Source organism: Austrofundulus limnaeus, unplaced genomic scaffold (genome assembly GCF_001266775.1).
Source record: "Austrofundulus limnaeus strain Quisiro unplaced genomic scaffold, Austrofundulus_limnaeus-1.0 Scaffold6, whole genome shotgun sequence".
NCBI lineage: Eukaryota > Metazoa > Chordata > Actinopteri > Cyprinodontiformes > Rivulidae > Austrofundulus > Austrofundulus limnaeus.
In genome coordinates this window covers 1,107,065-1,119,220 of record NW_013952408.1, presented here as the reverse complement: position 1 = coordinate 1,119,220, position 12,156 = coordinate 1,107,065, and positions in this window count along the sequence as shown.

Genomic DNA, 12,156 nt, shown 5'->3' with positions numbered 1-12,156 from the left:
GACCCTGAAAAGGAAGACGCGTGTACAGAAAACGGATGGATGGATGGATAATAATAATAATAATAATGATTTTGCTCAAAGTTAATTTCTTCTCCACTAAAAAGATCCAATTTGCCAAAAATAAATTTATGTAAAACGTGCAGAACATAAACAGGATTTTAAACAAACACCTCATAACAGTACCCAATCTACCTAAATTGTGATAGAAAAAGCAAAACAAAATGGAGTACAAATTTAAAAGCACCAGCCAGTCTTGAGTATAGAAATATAGCACGTCATGCACTGTTTAAACACAAAGTTATTGTTTGAATGTGCTTTTATGCAGCTGTCAGCACCAGCAGAACAGCCACACACAAATAACTTGCAACCCACAGAAGCATAAGAAAGCATCTCCGTCTGTCCTGGAAGCCGGTGCGAGACCTTGAGTCAAAGCAACAGCGAGACTCTTGATGTGGTCTGTCATTTCCTCTGAGCTGGCCTGGCTACAGCAGAAGGGTTTGCAAGAGTGTGGGAAAAACCAGTGTGAAAGGGACGAGAGGAAGTGTGTATTTATCTCGGTTGGTGGGGCATGATTTCCACTTTGATCTGTCTGCAGCCAAGCCCCTGGATGGTCTTGCAGGCGAATGAACTGTAGGGTCACTACTGTCAGCTATGAAGCCCGGCATGACCCTTGAGCAGCACTTGCAGAAAGGACAAGGAGGCTTCACCATCCAGTGGAATACCAACAGGTGGAGAAAAGACTCCCTGTATGTGTATTTGTGACTACTTTTCTTTTTCATTACGTTCAGCCAGATACAATTACTGATCATTCAATGGCAATCAAAAGATTTAAACAGCCTTAATGACAGGACAGGTTCTGTTCGGCACTAATGAATCGTGAACTGAGGTTCAGGGAGAAGATTTTCGAAAAGGGATATGATATCATGGGGTTTGGTCTCCTTTGTTGCTATCCATCTTTGCTCCATCTCCAAATCTTAGTCACTGAGCAAACAACCCTTTATTTGCTCTTCTCATCCAGCTAGGAGTGGCTGATTAAACCATCCATTTTACATTGTCTGGGAAATAGTGTATTTAATTAAAGCACATGCTACATGTCAACACTTTCCCCGGTTTACAGAATGAGATAATACAGATGTGTTCACATGTCATTGTGTTTGAATCTGAGAACAACCCACACATAAGTCTGCTTTCAAAGTGTTTCTTTGGGGAGTGGGGGGGTGTCACTCACCAGGATTTCCCAGAACTCTGTTGCACGAACTCTCGCTCGCGGTAATTTTCTCCTCGTGCACGTATATCAACACTCAGGATGTCCACCTGCGGGCACACCCGGACCCCGTCCGAATCCTCTCCGTGCACAAGGAGGAAGTCAGTCAGCAAGAGTGCAAGTGGCACATGCTACAGAGTGCTGGCCCGGGAGCAGATTAGCTGCTTCTGTGTCTATCAGCTGCTGACAGTTCACACAGGCCCTTTTTTTCCACTACCCCTGGGCGTATCAACACACTGTTTCCCTTCTCAAGGGGCTCTATCTCCTGGGCTAAAAATGTAACCTTACTCTGTGCTGACTTTCTAAGACACAGACATGAACTGAAATTTGATGCTGTAAAGACAAATTAGGAGCTAAATGGCAGTTTGACTAGAATTTCTTTTATGTACGTTTGCTCTGTCAAAGTGTAGAACTACAGACAGAATGTGATTCTTTTAGACTCCTAATAAATCCACACAGCAGAAGTTTATGTGACCAAGTGCTGCAAAAAAAAGCAAAGTCTTGAACAGATCAGCTGTGCAATACTGTAAAGTGTTTGGTTGTAATGAGCCTGCATAAACATTTAGAAGTCATGTATACAATCTATACACAGCCGTGAAGGAGTAGGTGATTGGGACAGATTAATGGTAAACACAATCACCTGATGGGACGCACCGTTCCAAAACTTTACCACAGATCATCTTCAAGAGGAGCACTCCTACTCTCTGCTGTTTTTGTTTTAATGATTCAAAAACCAAAATCCCACCCAAGTTGGCTGTCTTACACCAGGTTAGATCATTTAGAAATATTGTTAACGTCTGTCTTCTGCAAACATTATAAATCTGAACTTTGAAGTAGCTTTTTCTGATTGTGTCATGTCAAATTCAGCCGTGAAAAAGTGTAGGTGGAAGGTGTTGACAAGGTAAGGAATGTGTGGAATATCTCTGCTTCTGCAATTTAGATTCCAGCAGTGTTACAGGAATACAACATCTGGGAGTGAGTTTTTAAAAATTGTTTTCAATGCTTGTCTTAGATCGTCATGTGTCTGTGAAGATGCATATARTTTTGCTGATCTGTGTGATTTTCTTTTTTTTTCCTCAGTCAGTGTCAAAAACACCAAAGCATCCAGTTTCTACATCCGACTCCCTCTAATCAAGGACATCCGATGCTTTAACCTCTGACTGACCTCTCACTATGTACTTCAGCCACCCATTAGAGCACCAGTTGGCCTCATTATGTTTATTAATGATGCTCTTCTTTCTCTGTCACATCAGAGGTTTTCACTTGCGATTTCTGGACGGTCATTAGGACAGCTCAAAGTGTGGGATCCTATCTGGAGATTCTCACACAAAAACACTGTCTGTCAGACCAGAGAGGCTCCTGTGGTTTGAACAAACTTACAGCCGTTGTCTAAATCATGTCGCTACATTGTTGAAAAACGGGAAAGACAGAGTGTCTGCAAGTTGTTATTCTCCACACGAAAGTCTCACTAAGTGCTCAGGAAAAAGTTGTCATTTTTTGAAAATCCTTGAAGGGGAAAATTTATGAATACTAAGCATGGTTGTAGGGACAAACACAGACGTTGAGAAATTACAATGGAATGAGATTTTTCAACTCAACAGACGAAAAATTCCCAAGACACAAGAAAAAAATGCATTTTTCCTTCCAGCTCTTCATCATTCAGACTTATCAAATTGCAAATTATTTTAAAAATGAGGGAAGACGTCCAGTTAGTGATTGGCATAAATAAATGAGAAGTAAATGTTAACATTAGGAGTCTCAACAGTGATGGAGCGCTGATTATTTTTCCAATTTTAGTGACGCAAGGCACTATAATCACTTACTAGAGTTCAGCTCTATGTTGATGAACTATTCCAACAAGTTTTGCACAGCAGGTTCAAGCACCTGACGTCACCTGCTGAGATGGTAGTAGGGGCTTTTGTGTACTGTAAAGTGGCAAGGGTGTGGGACTCTGAGCTCGGAGGCCATTAAACTGTCACCACGTTGTTTCAGTAGTATACATATATATATATATATATATACTGTATATATATGTATATACCGTGTATGTGGTACACGGATATGGTATACTGTATATCACATCATATTTGTTTTTGATAATGTCTAGAATGTGGAAAAAAAAATCATCTGAGGTTCCACAGGGGTCAGTCTTGGGTCCACCTTATTTAAATTTTCCCATGTCCCTGTTTAATAAATTTAGAAATAATCATATTTTATTCCACATTTTTAAGATGATACAATATTGCAGTATTGTATAATTCTTTTTTATACATCTTGTTAGAAACTTCTTAAATTCTAGTTTGACTGATCAATTTGGGGATTCACCAGAACAAAACAAATCTACAGACACACCCACAGGATCTGATGCTTACATACAGGTGCCAAATACCACAGAGTCTTCTGTTCAAACTCAAAATAATTTGAACTGATTTGGCAGGTTAATGTGGCCCCACACAATAGGAGTTAGTTTTACGGTTTGGGGTAATTGCTGTGTAGTACCGCAGTAAAACTGGATTACTGTTTTAATCCAAGTGAACTACAAAAGCACATTCAGTATAATTGTCTGGCATGTCTGGAATCACTGCTACATGCACTGTGCTCATCAGCAACTATAGCAACCAGTGTTTTGGTGTTGACTGTCAACTTAAACTTTACAGTTTACGCAAATCAAGGGTTTCCCTGCGATGTGCTTTTTATTCCCTCTTATTACYCTCTCATTTCCAACCTGGGCTGTTGTAGGTAAAACCTGTGATTTTGTCACAGGGAAGGAAATGCCTGTTTAATTACGAGAAAAGACCCTTATTTTCACCAGTACTTTACAAGAGTTCCCTTTGAGGAAAGTGGGAGATACATTATAAATTATTGGACTAAATTATACAGCTCTAATCCATGAGCACAACTTTTCTCTCCAGGGTGTTTTATCCTATCTGTGCCCATTCTCCATGAAGATGTAATTATAGTGGCTAAAAGAAAAAAATAAATGAATAAATAAATAAAAATCCATCTGTAACCTGAAAGAAACATCTTTATTCTGTTGGTGCTTCGGCTGTTTTGCAAGCCTGCCCGTATCTAACAACAGAACAGGAAGATCCAGTAGCACCACCTTGTGTTGTGGCACAGTCAAAGGTTAAAAGGTTTAAAACAAATAACCATGGCCCTCGAAAATGAAATGCTTACAAGAAAACAAATTGTAAGTACAGAAGACATGAAACAATAAGGCTTCAAAATACATTGTATTTTTTTCCCACAATCTAAAAGCAGCTTACATAATGGCCTCATGACATTTTTTTGACACAAAACCTCTCTTACGCTTGAGGGTTTTATAGATCCAGTGATGAAACAGGGCGGGAAAGGAGCAATCCCTCGGCCTTTATGTCCTGCGCAAAGTGTAGGAACAGAATGGCTTGTGTTGGCAATTCCTCAAGCCAAAAGCAGCCAGACACTGAGTTGTTTTGGCATAATTAGAACCTGCTGCAGATGCCTAAGGTATTACCTCACTGAAAAGAATGTGGCTTCCCCAGATGGCTGGACCTGGACGCCTTTTCACTAACAATCAATGGATAGTAGCACTTATTGCCACTGTTTGTGCAATATGTTGAGAGGTGATTTCATTTTTTTGTGCATGAAAYTGAATATTTTATAAAGGTCTTACACACATTTTTTTATTTTATTTTATTTTGCCATTTCTGTATTGTCTATACAACTTAACAAGATTTCCAGTGAAGTAACTATATGCATTACAGGTTGAGTAACGAAAACAAATAATTCCTTTAACATTCAATAAATACTTTAAACTCATTATTGAAAGTGGCATTTCTTCTCCGTCCCATTTTGTTGTCTGAAATGTCTATGTGAACATCTTCAGCAGCAGAACATCAGCACAAAGTCATGTAGAATTATGTAAGGGACAGCTTGGGGCTCAAGGCCGCCTGCAAGGTCTCCTAACTGCCTGAATCTAAACTTAAGGTCATTCCTCTGCCGCTCAACCAATTATCATCACACACACACACAGATCTGCAGAGTCTCAGCCAGGCGCTTTGGCCAAATTGTTCCAGGACATCCTCCTGCAGGCCTGCACTGGAAAACATGTGCTGCCATCAGCTGACATCTTTTCGCCATAGCGTAGCCGATCGCAGGACGGGGATCAACTGTGAACATGCCGCTTGCAGTATGGAAAGTTGTGAGGAAAATTTTGCCATTTCCTTTTTTTTATTTTTTTCCCTTTAATTATTGTTTGAACTTAATTCCATGGCACATCACAGTGAGTAAGTAACATCTCAGAACATATTTTAATAATTTCCATATCTCAGAGGAAATGCGTAATCACTGCCTGATATTTTCTCAGGGATACTTTCACTGTCTGAGACATGGTGTCATTAACATCAGGCACATATTTGTTGACGCTGTTTGGTGGGGTGAGTCATGTCATGACTTGTCTGTATGTATGTTCCGTAACCCCCTGGTCCCTGCAGAGAATCTCATTACAAGTAAAATAGGAGGGGGGGGGGGGGGGGTCCAGCGAGAGGAAGAATCCAAATATGTCAGAGCAGACCCGACCAAGTCAGAGAATCTGCACAGTGGAAGCTATATCAGTGATCAGATATGTAAAGTGATATCATTTTTGCTTTGCAGCTCAATGTGTGTTTCTGACTTTCATGATTTGTGGCCGTGTGTTTTGTCTATTTGTCTATCTAACTTGATTTACACCATTGTTATTACATCAATATCACAAGATGGTAGCAAAAATATAATTTAAAAATATACTTACATGTATTCCTTGGCTTTCCAATACACAGGTTAATTTCATACAATTTAGTCTAAAAAAGGATGATGTGTTCACAAAGCCCCCAGACAAACCATGTCTATTTGATTTATGAAAAGGAAATAGTCTCTTTGTCTTTGCGGGTGGGCCCTAAAACTCCACCTATCTCCATACTCTGGAGTCAACCTTGTGTAAGCAGCAGTATATAAACCCAAATCACAAGACGACACAACCTTGACTTGTAAGATGCAAGTGTTAGATTACAGCTTGGTCACTGTGAAGAAATATTCCCATATGTAGCTTCAGTTTTAAGGGTGAGAAGAAGGTACTTGATCATGCTCAGTGGAGGAAGGTCTGCTCGTTGCACTTGATTAAAAGCACATAGTGGACCGAATCCCTTGTTCATCAGGAAGGAAAGAGAAGCTGGGTCGAACCCAAGAAGGAAAAATTTCTCAAAGAAAGAGAAAAATAAATCTGACAGAAACTTTAAATGATGTGTAAGACCGAATGCACTGGGTGTTCAGTTTATCTGAAGGAGTAAAGTGTGAACTGACATATGAAGGTAATAATACCGAAYATGGTGTCATAGCTGAACAATCATTTATTGCATCTCTGGTTCTCAGAGCCTTTTCAATAGACCATAAAAATACAGGATGTTTCCCATGAATTTATATATAATCAATTGTGTTTTTTTACCTCTCTAAAGACCTGAAGGAGAATGTAGAAACCCCAGGTGTGCACAGTATAAAAACCAGAACAAAAACCACAGCATATGACGTTTTAGATTAAATACACTTTACATGATGCCTGCAAAAAATATGATACTGCACATTGGGCAAATAAAACTAAAGCAGTCACATTAGGCTCTATAGCAGGGACCAAATATATTATTAGAGTACAAAATGATTCTGATATTGTGCAAATGTCTACGATCGAAAATGAAGTGGACCAATTTAAGTTTGCAGCATTGATGCTTGTCTTTGTTGCTTTATTATGTATCAGTATTTTATTTTATTTCTTTATTTTTTTGTTTCATGARAAGTTTATTGTGATCTCTTGTAGTTCTATAAACGAGATTTAGAAAAACTATAAAGTCTTACTTTTTGTCTTTTTTCATTGATCTTATCTCTGGCAAACAGAGTGTGAGCATCAAATTTCAAAATTACAGCTTTGAGTATTATTAGATGTTAAAAAAATGTGTGGAAAAATAATTTGAATGTGACATATTCCTACATTGTCCACCACAGGACATTTTTTAGCCTAAGGCTCAATTTTCATTCACTTATTTTCTTGTGTTGCACACTAATCTATTCAATTTTGTCCAGAATGATRATCTATTTCTTATTTTTTTCCATACCATGTAGTCTATCTGAGACAATCAGTGCAAAGYTTATGTCCATACTAACAAAAATAAGCTAACATTTTACATAGCAGGCTTAAAACCCATATAATCAAATGTATAACTAATGTGCGAGCCCGTCTCATCTATGCATAATAAATCCAAGTTACATACACAAACAGTTCAAGCACAGGCATTTACAAGTGACTGTATGATTTTAAAGCTGTTTGAAGTGAAATAGTTGTGTAATGTTGCTTTCAGAGTATTGCTCCCAAAGGAGATTTTTAATAAAGTCAAGAGTTTATTTGGAATGCATGAGTAGATTATAATTGCTTGTTGAAAATAGTTTTCTAACCAATTATTGCTAAAAACCAGATAATTCCAGGGTCCATGTTCATTTTTTTTACACTGCACAGCCTGCACTTTATTAAAAGAGAATCTTTCATTACTTGTCTTCCTGTTTTCGTATACTAGCAAAATTTAACGACTTACCCTCTAATTTGGAGATCAAAGCTCACCACTAATGAAAGAAAACGACATATCACATATAGGCCTCCTGTAAGGCCCGAAAGCCACAGAAGACGGTAGCAAGTGACTCATTTTGGTATTTATATTTTACCAGAATGAAAAAAAAAAGCATTATACAATAGATTCACCTTTGACAAGCATGAATATATACAGAAAACAAGGTGGAATTTGACACCAAAGCCTTGATTGGTATACCTCCGCCTRACATGTCTGTCTTTGAAAAACATGCCAGATTTATATTASCAAACRTCATAAATGACCTTGACCTTTGACCCTTTGATGCCAAAGCCTAATCAGACTGAGTACTACCCTAATTGAGTTACTATACCCATTTATAAGTAAATATATAATTTCATTCAGGAGWTATCGTGCACTCAAGACCACCTGTGATGGACGAACACCGCACTAACACACCAGAGAACAGAGAACAGCATGCCTCCGGTCCCAGTRGGCAGTGGCTTAATTATCACAGCCATAATTTAAAAACAAAAAAGTGATCTGTAAACATCATGGAACAAGGATTTCCAAATAAGCAAGCCCAGCTTTTATTTGGTTGAGATTTGCTGTCCAGTCTCCAGCTCAGTGACATGGYAGTTCTGGTACTTTTTGCAAAAATGTCAATCATTGCCATAGTTCAAAGATTTTTGAAAAACAAAACTAAAATGCTTCATATTACTAAACAATACTAATACTAAATATCAGACCAGCAGACATCAGTTTTCTGTCTGATACAGGGAGTTAAACTTTGGAATGACTTTTCCCACTAAGCAAAAGGCAGACCTTCTGTAAAAGAGCTTAAACATTATCTAAAACTGTACTTATTTAAGTTGTGGTTGTGACGTGTATCATTGTGACATATTCTAGTCAAATTTCCAGTTACATTTTTAAAGGTAGTGTTTTTATTACTTACTTATTTTGTATATGAGTGTATTGTATAATTGTATGATCAACTGATTAAGAACGGTATTGTTGGATTTTTTTTTTATAAAATGTATTTTATTTTATACTATCTGGGTGTATCATTGTGACATATTCTAGTCAAATTTCCAGTTACATTTTTAAAGGTAGTGTTTTTATTACTTACTTATTTTGTATATGAGTGTATTGTANCATTGTGACATATTCTAGTCAAATTTCCAGTTACATTTTTAAAGGTAGTGTTTTTATTACTTACTTATTTTGTATATGAGTGTATTGTATAATTGCATGATCAACTGATTAAGAACGGTATTGTTGGATTTTTTTTTTATAAAATGTATTTTATTTTATACTATCTGGGTGGAGCCCATTGAGCTTTTGCTTTTTATCATTGTATAAATAGCTGATTATTTACACTTTTACCTTGAAAAAAAAATAAAAAAGAAACTTTCTTGGTGTTGGTGATATCATTGCTAGGATAAGAGACTAACCGACTGGTTGCATGGTTGGGCAACAATGACTAATTTAATAGACATTAAGCCAAAGCCTAAAATTACATAATCACTGTGAAAGTTTAACTTTCAGACAATGTAACACATCAGACCAAGGCTGGTTTTGTTCTTTGGATACAATTTGTTTCCGTCTCAGAAGAAAAGTATGTAAAAATTCAGTGTTTCAATCTCTCACAACATTGGTCTACCACAGGTGCAAGTTTTCCACACCAATTAGCAGGGGCTCCACCCACAAATTTTCCATCAAAACAAACTGGGAACATATAAAATCGCTCTTAAACATGGGAGTGATTGTCTTTGATATTCAATATGCTTTAATTGAGACCAGGCAGCGGAATTACAGAGCTCTGTTTTGACGGCCCCATGGTTTCCATCAGTGGAAGGGGATTCCTGAGTGATATCTTGGGGAACACTAGATTTCCTTTAGAGGGAAACCAACCAAGGCAGCACGTCATTGTTTTGCACTGACTTTATGGTTGTTGCTGTACCTGTAATGGATAGGCGGTCAAAGGTTCGCACTCCTATCTGCTGCTCACAGTCTGTGGATAAATTCAGAATTCACTTCATATATATGGCAAGGCTAGATAAACATCTGGTAATCTTTGTTTCAGATTCTCAATAGCTCACCAGGCTATGGTCTAACTGTGTGTACTCAATCTTCTCCAATTACATAGTTGCTGGCTGCTCCCCTGAGGTTAYGTGAACAAACCATTTGGGATTGCGGAAGGAGTTTCCACAAAATAGGTGTTGTCCCCAAATTCCTTGTAGTTATGGAAATAAACCCACAAAAAGGAAAGTACTAAAAGAGCTAAAATTAAAAAAGGGAAAAGGAATGGGCTTATGAGCTCAACATTTAGTGCTTTTAAACCAGGATTTTTGCTGTTGTTAAATCTTCATGAATTTCTGATACAATGGGAAAAAGATGTGGGCAAATCTTGACACAGACATAGGCTACAAAGGAAAAATAAAATAGTTGGACCGTGTACGATGTAGACATGTTTCTGAGCCAAGATCACAACAGAAGTTTTACTTTCTTCCTACATCAAACCCACTCCCAAACCAAAAGATCATTACCATTATTCTTTCCATTCGTAGTTCCATTGACTTCAAAAGTCACAGTACATGGTATTAGACTGGAGGTTTTCCTTTGGACGCTCTCAAAAGAAAATGATTTCAGTCTGAAGCTGATGGTCCACACCCTCATTAAAGATAGTCCATTGTCCTGGCATGGCTTCACCCACTTTGTCAGACATCCTTTAAAGCACATGTTGATACTTTTTTACATTCACACTGAAGCGTGTTTATAATAACCCCTTAGGTCCCTTTGACAAGTCTGTCCTTCCCATGCTGGCAGAGAGCCAGGCCAGGCCAAGCTCCCCGAGTCCCACCCAGACGCTGCATGTGCCGCCATCCTGCTGAAATGTAAACCCTAGATTCAGCTGTGTTTGTTATGGTTGCGGCGGCGGCCCTCGATGAAAAAACAACACACTCACAAGGCACCTATAAGAGAGAGGCAATATTTCAACAACAATGTGTTTGGTCAGCTGCAATGACATCACTAGGTGGTCAAACAAAAAGGTTTGTAGAAATGATAATTGGGATTATTTAACGGTCACTCACCTGGTAAGGGTCCTCGATGAGGCTCTCATTTCCTAACACACATCGACATGTAAAACAGAGATTTAAGTCAAGTACCTTTAAGTATGTTTAAGCAGAGTCTGACCCCGACCCAGATGAACTGGGCCATTATTACTGTTTTTATTATGGAACCACTATTAAAGAGTGGGGCCTGCTATACTGATCGTCTCTTTTAATCACCCAGGCACAGCATAAACAATGGTTTAAACTAAACACAAGCATTGCCCTTGAGATCACTGGCCTGCCACACTAATGACTATTTACATACTAGAGAAAAAAATAAGTAAGGAGGTCTATTTTTATCCTGCAAAGACCACAATGTTAGCCCCAAAGTGAGGTGATGGGGGCACTCATCCTTAACTTTAATCAAACTGCCGGCCCTGCAGGCAGCTCGCTGGTACAACAACCTTTGCTTGATTAAATTTTTCCTGCCTTCTTATCAGTTCATGTTACTCCAGCGTTACTACAACATCGCAGCTCCCAAAAGAAATTAGTGAAAAACATAAATCCATGGCCAAATAGCTGGAGTTCCTGCAGTGTGGCAACTGTCAGGTGGGTAATTTATTGTGGGAGCTAAGTGTTTCCATTTGGAGTGAGAGCCACTGAAAACACACTTGCAGAGGGTTTCTGGGGGGGCCAGCTTGTGAAAGTACCGATGCTGTGTGAGCTGGCTGATGGCCTGACAACCTGTTTGGGGGTTGGTGTATATGAGTTTTTGATTAATACAAAACCTAGTCATCACAAAAAGAAGCCCTCAAACCCATGAAAGCTACATTTTTGCTTTCATTTTGTTCATTTTAAACAGAAAAGTGAGGGGCAATTTTTTTTAGAAATTTCCAGAGAAAATTAACAAAACATGGAAGGAGGCTTTATTTGTGCCTATGCTGTTGCAGACACTCTGAACCAGATAGTTTATTTTAAAGTAAAAAACACACATTTTACAGTGATGATTGGTACAAAATGGATTTAAATATAGACATACCAAAGAACTAGTGAGTAAAACATTTTTATATAATGGGCAATGAGAAATACAGTATCCTAACTAACACAATCCAATTTTGAAAATGCTCACAATGGAATGGTCAAACTTTAAAAAAATATATATATATAGTATATTTCATTCACAATTAACAATTTGCTGCTGCCCTCTACTGAATCAATAAAAACTGCATCTCATCCCCTGGATTTATGGAAT